The following is a 19,499-nucleotide window of genomic DNA, read 5'->3' as shown; positions in this document are numbered from 1 at the left end:
GAGATTTAAACCAAGCTTTTCCCTCCTCCAAATCCAGTGAATGTTCTTGCCTGTACTCTACAGTGCTAGGACTCTTGTTAACCGTACTGTTGCTCAGATATGGGGCCCATTACCTGGCAACTGGGAACTGCTGCAAGTAGCGTTTGTTTTCAGGCACAAACGTTTACCCACAGTGAATAGTCTAGAAAAATATATAAAAGAGGGTGCGTACAGGTCTTCTTACCTTCATAACACTAAGATTGAGCCAAAAGATGGAAAGCAGAGAGGCCTTTCAACTGTCCAACACCTCTTAAGCCCAGGCCCAGTGCTGTTCACCACTAAGCCTCCCACCTGCTGTGGTTTGGTTAAATGAGCCAGTAAAGCCTCTCCCTTTCCTGTATAAGCTGAAATTGTTTTTTCTTTATTTGAATTTGAAAGAGCCCTGTCCAATAGAGCTTTGTAAGTTTAATAATGCAAAAGATCTAAAATGACTTCTGTTTACTGAACAAGCAAACATTTTGAGTTAGACTTTACAACGATGTGTTGACAGTTTAAGACCTTTGCTTTTTAAAAACATAAAAAATAGCCTTTTTAAAAAAAGGTTGAAAAATATCAAGTGTCAATGAATAGAAATGTTCTTATTTTAAGAATGCCTGTAAAATTATTCTTCTAACAATAATTACAGAGGTTAAATTCCTTTTGTGAAAAGTAAAATGGTAGACACATTTGGAATTAAAACAATAGTTGGTGGCATTTTAAATTTATAGTAAAGGTCAAAATTCATTTTCTTCTATTAGATGTTTTTGAATAAAATATATATACTTAGCACAAAAATACAATTTTCTGTTCATAAATTAATGTAGTTTCTTTTTGTTGTATTTTGGTCTTTGCTTATGACTTCTAGTCACAATTGGTAAATGTAGTTAGGGCACTTGAGTCCATGAGTCACAGATAAAGTAATTAACATTAGTAGCCACATTCTTTTACAAAATGAAAAGTGAGGGAATTAATAAAGTTGTGACGATAGATAATCCATTTGCTTTCTGAATAAAAAGGTACTTAGATGTTATATTCATAAACATAATACATAAAAACTTTCTAAGAAACTTTTAATTTCAGAGAAAGTATGTGAATTACCTGAAGTCTTTTTTGTTTGTTTTAATTTTGGCTTCTATATGGGTGCTGAGATGCTTTTGGGAAAATAGTATAGACCAAAGAGCCTGGTTCCAAATCTCCTACTTAGTACTTACATGACTGTAAACAAGTTTCTCAGACTAGTTCCTGATGTGTAAAATTGGCTAATAGCAGTACCTATCTGACAGCATTGTGGTGGGAATTATTTGAGATACAATTTATAAAATGTATGGGACAGTGGTTGGCTTATTATAAAAACTAATAGCCATTAACTTCTTATGATATGACCCTGCTGAATCAAAGTTGTTTGTATGTGCTTTGCTAATTAAATAAGAGCACTATAAAATTCATTGCTTTGATTTTTATGTCAAAGATCAGATTCTGTCCCTCCTCCCAACTTTCCCATGTCCCTCTCGGAAAAAGTAGCCTGTCTTTCAATTTTGTATCGGGAAGGAGTTATCAAGGAAACAAAATTTACAGATGGGTCACAGTCTTAGGAGACAGAAAATTTGGGTGCTCTGTGAAGAAAACAAAAGCAACAATAAAAATCCCAACCATTGTTTTAATTCCAAATGTGTCTACCATTTTACTTTTCACAAAAAGTAAAGGGATATTCATAGTTCTTACTGTTAAAACTATGCATGTTTTAAGCTCTATTGCATTTGTATAATGGTCTCAGAGGGAAGATACACCAGGGAAATAAGAATTAGCAAGTATTTAGAGAGAGATGGTGGAGTTAGTTGAAGCAGAGGTCCTGACTTGCTAGCATAGTGGTTAGAAAAATGCTTTAAAATTGGACATGTACTTCTAGTTGTCACAAGCCCCACAACCCCTATTGTGTTCCAGCTGGCATGATTTACATGTTTGTTTTACCTCTTGATTCTTGAAGGCCTCTGAATGTTCAAAGTCTGATCTAAAGCCACATCCATCACTTTGTGGATGTTAAATGGGAACTCTCGGTGGCATTTAAATCTAGGTTAAACAAAATGACTACCCATTCACCATAAGAAAAAAGTTTAGTGATTGTGACGCTAGAGCCTAAAAAGTAAAGCAAATATAAAGTTAAAATGGAGTTTTACTCATTTAGAACAGTATTTTATCAGTTCATATTATTAGAAGTTTAGATTTCAAACTTTTATACAGTTCTTTAAAAGGTCACTTTTGCTAAAAAATGATTTTATAAAATAGCTTCAACTAAAATATATATGAATTTCTAATTCTAATAATTGTTTAGAATGGAATTTAAAATATATCAATTGGAAGTAATAATTCTAATCATATTTGCTTTACCTCAGAAAGGAAAGTCAATTGCACATATTTTTTTTTTTTCTATTCCAAAAAGATACCTCCTGAGAGAGACTTTAAAATCCACTGTGGCATCCTGTTTCTATCTCCTAGTGCCCGTGGCCAATTTCTAGCATCCTTCCTTTATTTGTAGTTGTATTATTAATAATACTTGTATGCCTTTATCACTTCCACCCCAGCCACTGCCGTACTCCCTTAGCTGATCTTTCTGCCTTGTAAACTTTTCCTTTTAAAACTATACTGCTCTTCAAGTGTTGGGTTTGGCAATCTTGTTCTGTGTTCCTGGTTCTTGGTGTGCTCTTGGCCAAAGAATGACTGGACACACCAAAATAAGACAAGCACAAGGTGAAATTTATTAAGGAGGAACAAGATAGGATTATAGAGCAAGAGCAAGATATAGGTTTATAGAGCAAGATACACCACAGATGACAACCAGACCCCTTGTCATAGCAAAGGAGACCTTGGTTATGGTCTGGGTCTTGTTTTATAGTATCTGGATGGGGACTTCCCTGTGATTCAGTAGTCATGGAACCACTTTGATGGACTGTTGGGAGTTATATGACCTGAGTCTTACCACATGAAGATCTCCCATGAACTTCTCTGAAAGCCCATGGCGGGGGGTGAACTGCAAGATAGATTTAAACTAATGACATGATAATTAGCCTTAGGTTGTCCTAAGTCACCTTCCAGACTCCATTGTACCTATGCTGTTTGGCCCATGGGCTAAAGTCCCCTGCATTCTTTTGTAGTTGGAGTGCTAACTTCTGATTGGTAGATTGGTAGGCCATTCACTCCTCCCCCAGGTATGGCAGTCACTTGGGACAGGATTAAGGTGGGGCAGCACCAACACAGGGGCTGTCCTTCTTCCCAGGTGGGGCAATTGCTTGAGGCAGTACCAAGGCAGAGCACCCACTTTCATCCCTAGAAGACCCCAAATCCCTTGTTATCTACCTAACACAAGGATACAAAGTTTCAATTAGGAAGAATAAGTTCAAGAGGTCTATTGTACAACATGATGACTATAGTTAACATAATGTTTTCTTGAAAAATGCAAAGAGAGTGAATGTAAAGTGTTCTCACCACAAAAATGATAACTATGTGAAACAATGTGTATGTTAATTAGCTAGATTTAGTTATCTCACAGTGTACACATACTTCAAAACATCATATTGTACAAGACAGATACATACAATTTTATCTCTCAATCAAAAATAAAATCAGGCCGGGCGCGGTGGCTCACGCCTGTAATCCTAGCACTCTGGGAGGCCGAGGTGGGCGGATCGTTTGAGCTCAGGAGTTCGAGACCAGCCTGAGCAAGAGCGAGACCCCATCTCTACTAAAAATAGAAAGAAATTATATGGACAGCTAAAAATATATATAGAAAAAATTAGCCGGGCATGGTGGCGCATGCCTGTAGTCCCAGCTACTCGGGAGGCTGAGACAGGAGGATCGCTTGAGCCCAGGAGTTTGAGGTTGCTGTGAGCTAGGCTGACGCCACGGCACTCACTCTAGCCTGGGCAACAGAGTGAGACTCTGTCTCAAAAAAAAAATAAATAATAAAAAATAAAATAAAATAAAATAAAATCATACTATTCTCTGCTGCCAGATTAATATGGCAAAACACATTTTCCTTCATCAATATCTGATATTGATATCTTTCAAAGTATTTTTTTTTTTTTTACCTTAAATTTAATTGGAAAAGCTGGCTCCTCCATAAGCCAGTCAGGAGTGATTTCTGGCTTCTCTAATCTTCAGGATCATTCCTTTCTCTTGCAGCCATATGGCAGCTATCCATGACCACACTGTATCATAGTAATTTATGAATACGCCAGCCATATACGTTCCAGTCACCAGCACATAACCAGGCTGGTGTACTGGAAAATGCCAAGCTCAGTAGATTATAAGAAACCAATACATTTTTATTAAAATTCTGATGTTGTTTATTCCAGGACAGCAGATCCTCTCCATATTGTCCTCTAGATACAGACAGTTTCTACTATAAATATTCTATACCTTCCTACCTAACACTGACATGATCTTACAAAATATTTCTTTTAAGAATCTTATATAATAAATTGTGAATTTTGAATAGAATTACAAGCATATGAAGGAATTTCAAAGCAGACTCCAACTGATTGTCACCTGCTATTTTATTAATGGTGGTGCCTTCATTTTTTTTTTTTTTTGCCAAATTTGTAATAAAATATAATTTTCTAATTGTTAAGGAGGGGAAGGAAAGTAAAGGTTCCCACTTCATGCAGAGACAGAACTTTGAGTCTCTTCCTATTCTTAGTTTATGGACCCCTGGCCCTATGACATATCTTGCTGTATTATTAATGCATAAACCTTGAAGTTGATGCCACTCAGCCTTATCTCAGTCCAAGTTTTTTCCTCAGTCTGCTAACCCTGTCTTGCAAACTACCCGGGTTCCTCAATCAATGAAAATTAAAAATACAAAAAAATTGTTCAAAAGGAACAAAAAACAAAACATCGAAAGCATACAAGAAAGATCCAGGAGAGCATGTGTTTCATTGGGAGAGTGAGAGACAGGAAAAGGGAGGGGGCTGGAGAGGCTTGTGTAAGAGTGGCTAAAGCATGTCCATTCCCCAGACAGCGTGCATTGCTTGAAGCTCTGACTCGGGGGGATGGGCGGTACATGGGCAATATATATAACCTGAAATTTTATACCCCCATAATAAGCTGAAATAAAAAAAAAAAAAAAGAAAAGAAACAACATTAAAAAAAAAAAAGAGTGGCTAAAGCAAGGACTATGTCTGTCCACTACAAAAATTATTATGGACTAAGTGCTCTAGCAATCATTAGCTTTGTTAAAAATAAGTATAATATTAATATATTTGAAATACAGAGGATTATCGATGGAAAAGGCATGTTTGAGGCCTCAACTAATCTCTTAAGCCGCTTTTTGTTTTTTTTTTTTTTTTTTGAGACAGAGTCTCACTCTGTTGCCCAGGCTAGAGTGAGTGCCGTGGCGTCAGCCTAGCTCACAGCAACCTCAAACTCCTGAGCTCAAGCGATCCTCCTGTCTCAGCCTCCCGAGTAGCTGGGACTACAGGCATGCGCCACCATGCCCGGCTAATTTTTTTTATATATATTTTTAGCTGTCCATATAATTTCTTTCTATTTTTAGTAGAGATGGGGTCTCGCTCTTGCTCAGGCTGGTCTCGAACTCCTGAGCTCAAACGATCCGCCCACCTCGGCCTCCCAGAGTGCTAGGATTACAGGCGTGAGCCACCGCGCCCGGCCTTAAGCCGCTTTTAACTTCCTGTTACTCCCCATAGACTCATCTCCAGGTCTGTCATGATAGCAGATGAGCATATATTAGTACTCACAACTAGCTTTTAGTAAAAGTTCCTAATTCTCAGAGTATTTAGGACGGTATTATTTGGCAATGAAAAGTATATTTTCTTCTCATCATGTTCTATTTTTCTGCTGTTTTTTTTCCATTCTAAGTTATTATTAATCCCAAGTATTGAAACAAGTTTCCTAATCTCCTGATACATTTTATAGATGATTGAGGAAAAGCAGGAAAGCAAAAATGAACCTTTTAAGATTTAACTTCAGCCTCTATTGCAGAAACTGATCATTTAAGGTCTGTACACTTGTTTACGATCACAGACTTACATGCAGTAGACACTGCTAGCTGCCCATTCCTCAGCCATTCCCCTACCTTTCCTTGTCAATGAGCCCACCATCCACTAGAAAAGTTAAAATGACTCATGTTTACTTTCCTATTTTGGGAGGCAAATATCATGTAGTTACGAGGCCCATTCCTGCTAGGGAGCTTCTAGAATTTTTTTTTCCCTGTAGAATAAAATGAAATATTTTTCTAGCTGAGTTTGTATGTGGTTAGGTGAATAGGGACAGCCACCTTGTGACTGACTGTGAAGCAATAACCTGAAGACAAAAGTCATCATGCTGAGGATGGGACAGCAGCAGAATTGAAAACACTAACCCAGGAACCATTTCCTTTCCAATTTCTTGTTATATGAGATAATAAGAGCCTATTATGCAAATTACTTTCAGTCAGTCTGTTACTCTCATCCCCAAAGAATCCTAAGTAACAGAAACTGAATCCAAGTTTGGCTACTTTTAGATGTCAGCATAAAATTGTTCATAGCTGTTAGCTTCCTAGACTCTGTGTTCAACTTTGCTCTCTGGAATTTTCTGTTTGGATTCTGCTGTTCTGACTGGTTCAGGTTACTGGTCTGTCCATCCCTGCCACAATTGACTTTTCTGATCTGCATTGCTTCAGTGCTAGGGCTTGTTATGTCCACTAGGATTCACTCATTCTCTGACATGTTTACCAGGCAAATTTTTAAAGCATTAAATACTAATTTATGTATAATTAAAGTCTTATAAATCTTGAACTTATATGAATGATGCATGGTTTTACCTAATGATATATTGATATTTCTTGCTAGACATTTGACAGATTTGGGAATAAAAGTTGCTTTGATGACTTTCATTGTAAAAAGTGATATTTTAGAAGGCTTTAGATATTTGCTTTACCATAATGAATCTAAGGTGGGAATCAGCCTGGTATAGTGGGGCGTTCCAACATATTGAGAGTCATAACAACTTATGGTAAAATTCTGACTCCGCCATTTATTTGACACATAAATTTGTGCTTGCTACATTAGCCCAGATGCAGCTACCACTCTCAAAAGTATTATTTTGAGAAGTAAATGAGATGCCTTTTCATTGCCACATTCATTGCTGGACCCACACTAGGTGTCAAATATATGGTATGTCAACTTTTCAGAGCTCCTTGCAAATGAGATTAAAACAAGGAATTTTAGCTATTCTTTGAATCTTCTGGTTTGATTTATTCCATACTCATAGAATGCATGACCCTCTAAATGTGACTTGCTCTCTTATTGTTGATCACAAGAAATCCTTTGGGAGAAAAAGTTTAAATCCATTTCTTTCAGGGTAAAGCAAAACAAAGTATCAGTAATTGATGCTTCTGTAGGAATATAGAAGTCATTCTGGTCAAAGCAATAATCAGACACCTGGATGGAAGACATAATTTGGAACATCAAAACACAGTCTGTGTCACGTCTAGACAAAAGTAGTAAACTCATAGATAGGGTTTGGATTCTGAGACAGTGAAATTTATGGAGTGTTTGATCACTTATGGTGGTAAAAGAACAAATTAGAAGCATCCCAAAATGTGTGATACAAAGTTTAGATAGATAAAGAATAATAAGTATAAAAGTAGCATTGTTAATTATAACTAGTTTTAGGAAATATTTATATAATTCTTTGTCCCACACTATTACAATCAGTCAGGACACATATTTTTTTTCCTTTGCAATCCTAACTTTAGTTCTACCACACTACTCAAAAAACTATTTCCCCACACCACTGGAAAAAAAAAAAAAACAGTTAAAAAAAAACAGCAAAAGAAATATTTTACTGAATGAAATTATCTTCCTTGGAAAAATACATGATAAGAATCAAATTTGTATATTTGTAATATAATGCTAAAGTGTCCTGAACGTGTCATTAGAAGTCCTAGAGTTAGATATTTACTGCTTCTTACCTGCTGTGTGATCTTGGGAGTATTTATAACTTACATGGATCTCTGTATCCTCATCTATAAAACAAAGGTAGTATTACTTGCTTCCGAGAACAACTGTATTAAATGAGAAGATAGATGAAAGCACCTAGATGTGCAGAGTCTGGCACACAGTAGGCACACAGTAGATGTTCGCTGAACCTGACGCAAAATTCTTAAATCCAGTGTTTGTCTCCTCCCAACCCATTTTCCCTAGCCTTGCAGAAAATCAGAATATTTATCTTGCAAACATATGTTAGTCCTATAGTAATTCTACTTTCATTTATCTTGTCGAGTAGTAAAACTAAACTCAGGGGTAGGAAATGTGTTTAAATAGATTCTGTTTTACTATTTTTTTCTTCTTTCATAACTTTTCTTTGTATTCCTTGCCCTTTCTGCTCCCAATTGAGCCTCTATGATTTGCAGCTTTGGCCTGCAATTCCAATACATCTACTTATTCTACTCACTAAAGAAGTTGTGTAGAATGAATACTAATTAGGTAGTAAATATACTTCTAGTCATAGCATTATGGAACTCAATATGTAACAGTATCAGAATACAGAGGACATGAGTGGTTTGAGGTATCATTGCTTCCATGGTTTGCTATGTGCAGTATTGGGTATGCTGCAAGATGATAAAGCTAGAAAATTAAAATAGGTATTTCTGCTATAGATTTTCCAAATGAGAATACATTTCTGCTAATGGAAAGGATTGCAAAGCAATTCCCATTGCTACTCTAGGATTCAGAATTTTGGAATCATGCCTGGGAATAACGCACTGGAAGGATTGCATGAGATTATGGCCAAAATGAATTATTGCCACATTATTGGCAAATTCAGTGAGAAATTGGTTTTGCTTGAACTTTAAAGGAGGTAGAGTTTAACAGTAGTTCAAATGGTCTTTTAGAGTTCATTCGGTTTTTATTCATTCAGTTCTTGTCTCTGATTTTCTTTCTCCTTCTTCTTTCCTTTTTCTATTCTGATAGTATACATTTAGATTTCAGCTAATTCATTCTGATTCTAACCAATTACGCATATCTATGGTTTATATATAATATGTACAAATTGATGATTATCTAAAATAACATTAATAATGTACATGATATGCAAAAATTACCAAAAAGGTGTATTACTTTGTCATCACCAACACCATTAAGATATTTTAGTGATCTTGCATTGTATTCCTGGCACTATACCAGGTTATTTAGGACTTCCAGAACATTATAAAAATAGTTCTGTTTCCAAAAGAGAAAGTAGGGACTTTATTTCAGAAATTACATTTGTTTGTTGTCTAATTACTATTTTTAGCTTAATAATTAAATGTGTAATTGCATAATGGTTTCAAATAAATGATATTTAAATATTATATGTATGTAATCAGTTAAATTATATTAGAATATGGTAACCATTCTTTTTAAACAATTTCTTGTAAATGTTCTGAATTAGGGGAATAATAGTGAGCTAGAATATAGGAAACTAGCGGAATGTACAAGTTTTAAAGTGTTTAGTATTAAAAAGTAGTGTTTTTATAATTATCATATATATACACATTATTTATATGCATCTATGTATGTACAATTATATATTTTTCCCTGAATGCTAAAATGAATGCATCCAGTGGACCAAGATAAATTATTACTGCTTTCTTCAATGGTTTCATTTAGAATATTTTACTCCATATAAAAGAAATAGAAGAATATTAGGACATGAGGTTTCTTTTATAAGCCCAAGATGTTTTCTGTTTAGTAAGTGCATTTGGACTTAATAAACTTTCGAAAGGAATTGCTCTTCCATAGTCCAAAACAGGGGACCCAACAGAAGCAAGGGTAGGATTACTCCATGTTTCAGGAGCCTCACCTTTACTATTCAATGAGGTTTTCAATTCAGGCACCTTCTGTCTCACAGCTGAAAATCATTAAGCTTCAGCAACAACATTTCCCCCTCTCAGTTCCTGACTTTTGCCAGGCAAGTAAGAAGTTTTACCTTTACCTTTTAGCAAATTACTCAATTAGTAAATGAGTATGTGCTCCCATTTAAACTCCAAAATTTATTGACTCTTTTTAGTTTAAAACAAAGCCCCACTGGTATCTAAATTACTAATATTAACATTGTATTTTGACTGAGGATTTCTAAATTTGAGTTATTTTTAAAAGCTAACTTGCTACTGATTTTTTTTTAACAATTTATGATCTAAAACACATGATAGCTATATCCCAGAAGAAAGACATATTGTTGTTTTACTTTACCTGATCAACACTGACATAGAAATGATCAAAGACACTCACAAATATTCAGTTACTTCTATTGGAGTGCTGAGTGAGCACATTTGTGTACTGTTAAAGGAATGAGCCTGGGCTGCATGTTGTCACATACGGTTTGCATTAGGAGAAGAGAATGTTAACAGAAAAAAAGGCAAAGCATTGGAAACATGAGAAAACTCCAGATTTGTTTCTCTTTAAAAGAAAGTTTTGATTTTACCTCTACAAAGACAAGATGTCTTTGTAATAGTGTATGTATTGATTGCATCATTAAGTAATGATTAGCTGCTCATGATTCTATTAGATAAGTGAGTAGTTTCCACTTAAAATGTGTTTACACTTTACTAATATTTTCATTATTTAAAAAGTGCTTATTTTAATTTAGGCTTGTGTTATTATTGCCAATATTAATATCATAATTGAAAATACAATGCTTTCGAAGTGTGCTTTGCCCTGTACTTCATAAAGAAGGTCACTGGGAAATTTATTTCTCTCTTTTTGTACTTTGCTCTTTCTCTTTGATATCCCTGCTTGGGTATACTAGGAGAAAAAGAAGAATAAATTTTAAATCGCATTAATGCAAGTCACATACATCGAAGCACTTGGTTTCTATGTATGATAGAAATTTATCTGTCATTACCATATAGAAAATTATATTTTAACTTAAAAGCAAACATGGACCTCATTTTATGATATTAAATATGTTTAACATACAATGTTCTCTAACGAAAGAAGTAAGCTTTTAAGAATAAAGATGTGCAAAATTAGGATGAATTTTTTTATAATTATTTGACTGTTTTCATAATTTTGGATCAGTAAAATTAAGCATACACACTACAGTATTTAATATTTTCTACTATGCATACTTAGCTTTCTAAAGCAAGGAAAGCTAGGAACCGACCAGTCTTTTATTTGCAGACAAACTTGTTTCTTCTCTCTGTGGTTGTCACTAAATTTGAAGATTCTGTTTTTGTGACTCTTTTATGTGTTAAGAATAATGAAAGGAAAAAAAGCACTGGATCCAGAAGCTATTGTGTGTTTCCACAGATGAATCACAGAATGAAGAGGTTTTTCACCTCCAGGTCACTGACCAGAAAGCAGAGCAGGCCTACAAGGATGCTGCCTGACAGCAGTTTTATGATATCAACATGCAAAGTAAAGAGATGGGCTCAGATCACATAGTTCAAGTCTCCTTGTTAGATGCCAAGAATTATAAGGAGACTGTGTTTTTCCCTTATATATCTATGAAATTTTCAAACTATTGTCATTTAAGATTATTTTCTCATTTTAGCTTCTGCAATTCTCACCAATCAAGATTTTACAGTGTCATTCCAGTATTTTCTATTTTTTTTTTTTTTTTTTTGAGACAGAGTCTCACTCTGTTGCCCTGGCTAGAGTGAGTGCCCTGGCGTCAGCCTATCTCACAGAAACCTCAAACTCCTGGGCTCAAGCGATCCTACTGCCTCAGCCTCCCAAGTAGCTGGGACTACAGGCATGTGCCACCATGCCCGGCTAAATGTTTTTATATGTGTATATATATATATATTTTAGTTGGCCAGATAATTTCTTTCTATTTTTAGTAGAGACGGGGTCTCGCTCTTGCTCAGGCTGGTCTCGAACTCCTGACCTCGAGCGATCCACCCGCCTCGGCCTCCCAGAGTGCTAGGATTACAGGCGTGAGCCACCACGCCTGGCCCAGTATTTTCTATTATGAACATAATAAATACACTGTTTACATGATTTTCAAAACAACATTGCTAGGTCCTCTGTCCTGTTCCCTCACTGCTGCCACTGTGACATGTGATCTCACCAACTTGAGAATGACTAGTCTGAAGTGGTCCATACTGTCATTATGGGGTATTGATTTTGTTTCTACAGGCAGAATTTTAATATTTTATTAATATAATGATATGGTATATTTCAAAAGCAGTAAATACATTTTAAACAATATAGCAATTACAACATTAAGTAGTAAATAACACAACAAAAATGTCAAATACATCTTTGTGGGGGATTATCTGTAAAATGGTCAAGTTGAATGACAATATCTATAAAAAGGTATAGTTACTTTTCTTTTCAAGATAGAATTTTGTTTTTCATTTATTTATCTATAACAAATACCTGTTTATATGTGTCTAGTATGCACTTAGACACTGTTTATATGTTGAAACTACTCAATTCACAACATATTGATTGACAATTCTTTTAATTTTGTGAGTAGACACATACAAAACACTGGTAAAATGGGTGAATTCATGAATATTGACATATTTAGAAGTGAAAATGCTTATAAATGTAAACATTATTATTGTTCTATAAAATATTTTATCCTACAATATTTATTATTGCAAATTTTTTGCCACCTTTAGGCCTTCATGGAAATGTTTCTATGAATGTTGTTATAGTAACTCATTATATCTGCCCCAAGATAGGACTTGGCATCTACACAGGTTGGTAGATGTGACTCTCTACCTCTATCTTTAAGACTTTGAAGACAAAGTCAGAGTTAAGCAATGACATAACTATTCTTCACAAAAAAATCTCAGAGTACTTGGAAGCTCTGAGTGTTCCATTTGTTTTTCATTGAGTAAAGTCTAAATAATAACAGTTAGGGACATATTCCAACATATAGAAAGCAAAGACCTATATGTAGTTTCAGATTACTCTCTTTTTCTTATAATAACTTGCTCAAAGGAAAAGATCACCCTTACTTAGCCTGATATCCCTTCATTTTGTGTATAGTACCAGGGCTGGGGGGAAGAAAGTCACTCCACTAGGTGGAATGAGGACCAAAAGTATGAGAAGAGATTAGGTCAAGATTTCAAGATATTCTAGGTTAGAGATGTGAGATTTGGTTATAGGTATAAATGCCTAAGGTTCCCTTGGCCTTCCTCCCTTCCTACTTGACCTTTGGCTCCCTGGGCCAGACCAGCTTACACTATCTGGTAGATCAGAGTCAAAGGGGTCTGGTTCAAACTGGGCCAGAGGACTTACTGGTGAAAAGATAGGGAAGTCCAAAACTTAAAACTCATGGTACCAATGTATGAAGAGAAGCAGTAATTAGTTACTGATCCTTTTTTGTGTTGAAATCCACATTAAGCTTAGGGACATGAAAATATATCTTTCCCTTTTACCTCTTACCTGCACTGCTTTGTCAGAAGAACTGTCAAGAAAATCTTCTTGGGTGTAAAAATGTTAATATGAAAAACAAAATGTGTGAGCTTTCAATAGCATTTAATCATTTTTCTCTCTTAGTAAAAACGTACTTCATTTGGATACCAAAAGAACACACTTCCTTGATTTTTATTTGACTTCAATGCCTGTTTCTTATCCATTCTTAGCTTGTTCTTCTTATTCTGCTTAATTGATAAAATTTAGTATGCACTTAGACTCAATTATCATTTATCTATTTACACCCACTTCTTAACTGATGTCATCCTCTGTAAGCTGGGTACTTTGCAAATTATATCTCTATTCCTACCTTACCTAGCAGACCATGACTTCTATATCTGACCACTTGCTCAGCATCTCTTCTTATATGTCTAGAATGTATCTCAAAACTAAGATATTCAAAACAGAAGTCTTAAATAATACCTTTTAAACTTTGCTTTCTCCAAGTGTCCCTTTTTTAATAAATGGCACTATGGTCCAGTCAGTTAGAAAGAAAAAAAGTAGCAGTTGTCCTTGAGTTTTCTTTCTATTACCCTCAATATCCATCCATCAATTAGACTGGTCAGCTTTCCCTTAGAAATATAAATCAAACAAAATTGCAAAGGGTCCGAGGACATTACACAGTGGAACAAACAACCAAAATTTCAAGAAGTTTGGGGCAAAGTTTAAAAGAGAAATCTCTCACTGTAATGATTTTCAAGAGATGGAGTGAAGATGATGATGATGATGCTCATTCTCAGGAATTGGAAAGACCTGGGATTAAAACAGAAAAAGGAGTTAAAGGTTCTTATTGCTATTTAGGCAATCTTCTCTTTCTGCCTGGGAGTGTTGTGTATTTTCTCTTTAATATTCTTAATTTTACTATAACATGCTTACGTCTGAAACTTTTGGTTTGAGATTTTTCATAATCTTTTTTTTTAATTCTGCAAAAATTCTCTCCATAATTTTTCAACTATATCCTCCCTTCTGCTTTTATTTTTCTATTCTTATAATAAAATGTGGTATATGTATACCATGGAGTACTATTCAGCTATAAGAAACAATGGTGATATAGCACCTCTTGTATTTTCCTGGATAGAGCTGGAACCCATTCTACTAAGTGAAGTATCCCAAGAATGGAAAAGTATTCTCAGTATCTAGATTTTGACAATTTTATTTCTGTCCTCCATATATGTTAGTATTTCTTTGACATGTATCTTTATGATTTTTTTGTAGTCACCTAGCAGAATTTCTCCATTTAATCTTTGAACTCAGTAATCCATCTATAAGCTCTACAACCATTCAACAATTTAGTCCTTTTATTGTTGCTTTAAAAAATTTCAGCCATTATATTTTCCTACTAATACTTTCTATTTGGTTCACTCATTAGTGTCATTATTTTGTCATTTACAAATATCTTTCCCTTTGTCCTTTAGGTATATTGACACATATAAGGTAATAAATAAATATTTTTGAAGATATGAATAAATGAATGATTAAGTCAAACTATCAGTCTGTTGCAGGTGGCCCAGTGCTCCATTTACAAATGTATCAGAGGCTGTCTGTCATAGATGCTATAAAAGAAATGTCTGATTAAGTGATGGATTGAATTAGATACTATCATAATTTCCTTCTATTCTTAGGATTTTGTTTCTATGAAAAGTTTAACCTAAATAAAGAATATTGCCCTATTTCCTTATTTGAGTCAATTTTTCCTTCATCTTTTGGTATCAGAACAATCACAGTGTTTGCTTGACCTCAGTGAAACTTTTATCTGAAAGCATGCATGACTTTATCAAATTGTCCATTAATTTATATTTCTTCAACATATACATTGTTTTAACAGATTTCTTTTTTTCAGTAGAAGAAATATTTATTATGCTAGAATGGTCATTGTTATTATCATTATTGGCTTGTTTATAATATTTTCTTTGATGAAAATGTGTATTGTCTTTGTATAGTTTATCATAACCCTGTGCATTATGTATAATAAAGTAAGAGTATAGTTTTGTTACACAGATTACTAAATAACCTTTGAGAATTTTCTTATTCTGAAAATATCTTCAAAATGATAAAACTTTAAAAAATTTATTGTACACTTTTAACAGATTTGGGGGGCCAAAATATGTGTTTGTATTTCAGTAAAATGCATATTGTTTCAGAAAATTTAATTTGTTCATTTGATTTGTAATTCAACAGATATTTACTATAGATGTGTACTAGATGCTAGGAATGCAAACATAACAAAATTATAAAAAACCCAGATTTGTTTATTCTTCTAGGACATCTTTTTGCAATTCATTTGAGGGAGGAGTGTTGATGGTGAAATGAAAGCTGAACTCATTAGTGCAAGAGAACGAGAGGGCCAGCTCCATGTGAGTAGATATTTTGAAAGGAAAATTTGCACATTAGTTCAGTGAAATAAGTTGGGGTTAGTTTCTAGAAATCGTTCTAAATATGATCAAATGGATTGTCAAATAAAAACAAATACGAACTTAGGTAAGAAGAGACTTTATTTGAAAGGATTATTGCAATAAGGGAAGGAGAGCAGTGTAATAGGGAGAATATGCCAACCATAGGATCAGCAGTATCTCAAAGGTTGAGCAGAAAAGGAATTTTCTTTTACGGAGAGGAACAAACAAGGCTAGAAAGAATTGGATGTGGGAAAGTAGGATGAGTGAGGGTGGTGTGATGAGGGACAGTAGATTATAGAATGTTTTCCTGTAAGACAGGGTCAGCCTGTTATTGGAAAGGCCAAGAAGGAAAGGTTGAGGCTGCTAGAGCTGAGGGTGGGTCAAATTTCAGGGGCCTGGGGGTAGGAGAGAAGCTTAGCTAAAGTGTGGTCAAGTCAAGGTAGCAGGTATTTTGTCCATATTGGTCAGTGGGCACATACAGCTTAGCTAATCATTTGTGAAGCAAAGAATGGGATGTGGAGGTCTGTGTGTGGCCTTGCCATAGGTAGTATTGTGAATCTCATCTAAGTTATATGGGGAAGGATTCTTTGCAGTACACTGTTTCTAGAACACAAAGAGGTAGGGGAATTTCTTTAACTTGTGCTTTTTTCCAGGATCACAGGGCTAGGGTAAAGTTTAACATTGTCAGAAAGGTGAAGACAAAGAGATTTCTGAAGAAATATTTGGCAGCTGTACATAAAAGACTGGTAGGAAGTCCAAAGGAAGAAGGCTAAGGAATTTAAGATTGTTATAGTCCCACTAAAGTTAAAAATAGAAACTGCATGGTCGTTGTGGCAGGAGCAGAAAGCGTTATTAACCATGGCCCAGGAGTACTGTGTGTGGGGAAGCATAGTGGTAGTAGCCAGCATTGTCTCTAATGGTAAAAAAAGCATGACTTTTCAGTATAAATATTTGAAGACTTTGTTTTGGAGGATTAGATTTTCTTTTCCTTACTGTACAATCTCCTCCCAATGAAGGTTCTCACATTATTGCAAAGTGGTCTGGACATCAAATTAAAAAATATGACAAGTTTGTTCTAAGGACTACCTGAAAAGCTGGTAAAAGGAATAATCTCCTATCTCTTTCTGTCTCAAATAAAACTCTTTTAAAACCAAACTCTATAAGTGATTAAAATGGGAAGACTACACACATTTATAATTCTGATTAGAATTTGATGTGAGGATAAAAAACTGTGTTTACTGTACAAAACACCAATCTATAAACAGCTTACATTAAGGCAAGAGATTTAAATGAGAAGATCCTTTCAAGTGAAATACCCTAATAAAAGACAGAAAATTTGAAACTGAAATAAAATTTTTTATATTATTGCTCTGTAGAGATCAACTGAATCTTAAAACAATAGGTATTTCACATATTCTCATCTTAAAATCCATAAAGTCTTGAGTCTTGGACCCTAATAGCATTAATTGTGCAGTCAAGCTCTTTTATTCTAGTTTTTCCAAGGAATTCAGACAATTTTGCCAAAGATAATATTACCTCAGTGATTGGATCCCACAAGTTCTCACTTACAGTTAGGATGTGGATTTAGAAGTGTTTGGTGAGATGACCAAAACACTTTTTTTCTGAAAAGATACAGTGTACAATCAAAATAAAAAGAGAGAGGGTATACTGGTATGATAAAATAGCTATGATAAAATAGCTATGATAAAAAATGGATAAAATATTGACTGGGACTTCTGCAAAGAACCTCAAAGTCTCAGGTTCAAAATGAAATAAAGCCAGGTTACTTTTAGGTCTACATATAAGAGATTTATGTGCACTCTCTTATAAATGATGTTTGTTTCAATGTATGGAGTTTTGAAACATACAAATGGTTTTATGTGTCTTCAAGAATATTTTTCTTAGAATATTTATTTACTGTGTCATTATCTTATTTTAGAGAAAGCACATTGTCTTCTCATTAAAGACATAAGGTAATGATGAAAACTCAGGGAGAGAAACGTTAATTGATCACTGGGTGGAGTTGTAATGAAAAAAAAAACTCAATATCTAATTGTTGAAACAGATTCCCAGAAGCCTGCCAAAATTTAGCTCAGAATCTTTGAGATACCTAGGAAGTATGCTGGAATAGTCTTCATGCCCATGGGAAAGAGATTGCTCTGACAGTTTGAGAATTCCAATACACCTCCTTCCATGGAGCTTTCACTCTTATGGTCAGGAGGACCCAAGGAGGACCCATGGATGTCCTCATCCTGAAGCTGCTGAGTGGCAGTGCCACCTCCAGGCTATTAGGGAACAAGGGGTATCTCTGCATTACCCAGTCCCAGTACACAACTTTGTAATATCCCAACGTTGCCATAATTATTGCCCAGGTGCTTATTGCATAATACTACAAGGGTTCACAGCTGCGGAAATGACTTTTGGATATACCTCATCCAAATCTTTTATGACAGAAAATGTTATCATCAGAATAAAGTGTAGCTAAAAGTGTCAGAAACGATGAGCTATATATGCTCATCATTCTTTCTGACACAGTGTAGACTTTATTTTGACTTCACTCTCGGCACTGGAGTAAGTGCATGCCTTTTTTATATTGTTGCACAGACCTGGTATTTCTTGACCTTGTGTATTAAAGTTTTCTCACATGTAAGTTATTCTGAAGAACTGGCCACATTACCAAGTGCCTAAGATCTCCTTTGACCTTCCCTTGCCCCCCGACAAAGGTGTTGCAGAATAGGCTAGATGAGAGCCTCAGTGAGGTCCAGCTGATGGTTCCCTGAAGGCTGGTAGCAGTATGGCTAGGAGGCCTGTGCAAATAATCCACATGCAGAGCGCATGCTTCGCCCGTCTGCCTGAGACATTCTTTCCTCTCCCTGCCTTTAGCTTTTGCCCATCTGGGAAATTACTACTCACATCCACTGTGAAGCTTTCCCCTTGAATGAAACAGTCATTTCATGCTTCATCCTCTCATGTTACATGATATAATATCTCCCTTCTTTGTAAGGCTTTTTTCCTGATCCGCAGAGCACCACACCCATTCTCCCCACCTCCAAAGATGATACATTTTTTGAAAGGCCATTTCATACTCCGTTTATCTCCTCACTCCCAGTATGTTTCTCAGGTAATATGGTCTCAAAATGTACCTACTAAAATGATTTTTTGTGAATGTTCTGAGTCATTTTTATGTAAATATTTTAAAAAGGGGAAATAATGATAAGCATATATATACTAAATCAGGAAATTTCAGAAAACACTGTTGTTGCCATTTCTTCACAAGCTATAAATGTATACTCTCTTTTCCACATGTCTTGTGGCTTCCTCTCCCAGTAATGCAAAAATTTTCAGTTTGTGTACTGGTTAGTTTTCTTGGCTATACTCAGTATTGATCCACAAAAGCAAAGGCCCTTGCAATTTAAAGTCATAAAATCAATAGAGAAGACTATAGTAACATGTTTTACAATTGGGAGATTTAAGCAGAGAACCTTTACAACAGACAATAATTAATCAAGAAGAGTGTCAAAAGTGTACTGAGTTCTCCTGGTAGGAATTTGGAAGCTTCATAAACCATTGCAAGAAATGAAGTTCCAGTGGTTAGCCACTATTTTAGAGTGTTTAGCAAACTGGAGGAGTTAATACAGGACCTAAAATTGGCTAGCATCCTTTCATAATTACCACACTG

General features: G+C 35.1%; 1 protein-coding gene across 29 annotated transcripts in view; it reads left to right on the top strand.

The window, feature by feature from the left end:
- GULP1 (GULP PTB domain containing engulfment adaptor 1) overlaps positions 1-19,499 on the top strand; it is a 254,223-nt gene that overhangs the window by 131,708 nt on the left and 103,016 nt on the right. For 8 of the 29 annotated variants that reach the window (XM_069469748.1, XM_069469702.1, XM_069469616.1 and 5 more), the window contains one exon: positions 11,837-11,930. The exons of the other annotated variants lie outside the window; for them this stretch is intronic. The gene's annotated coding sequence lies outside the window, so the exon portion shown is untranslated. The remainder of the gene's footprint in view (positions 1-11,836; positions 11,931-19,499) is intronic. 29 annotated transcript variants of the gene reach the window in all.

This window comes from Eulemur rufifrons, chromosome 1 (assembly GCF_041146395.1).
Source record: "Eulemur rufifrons isolate Redbay chromosome 1, OSU_ERuf_1, whole genome shotgun sequence".
Taxonomy (NCBI): Eukaryota; Metazoa; Chordata; class Mammalia; order Primates; family Lemuridae; genus Eulemur; species Eulemur rufifrons.
The sequence above is the reverse complement of the archived record's forward strand: the minus strand, read 5'-3'. Positions and strand labels throughout refer to the sequence as shown.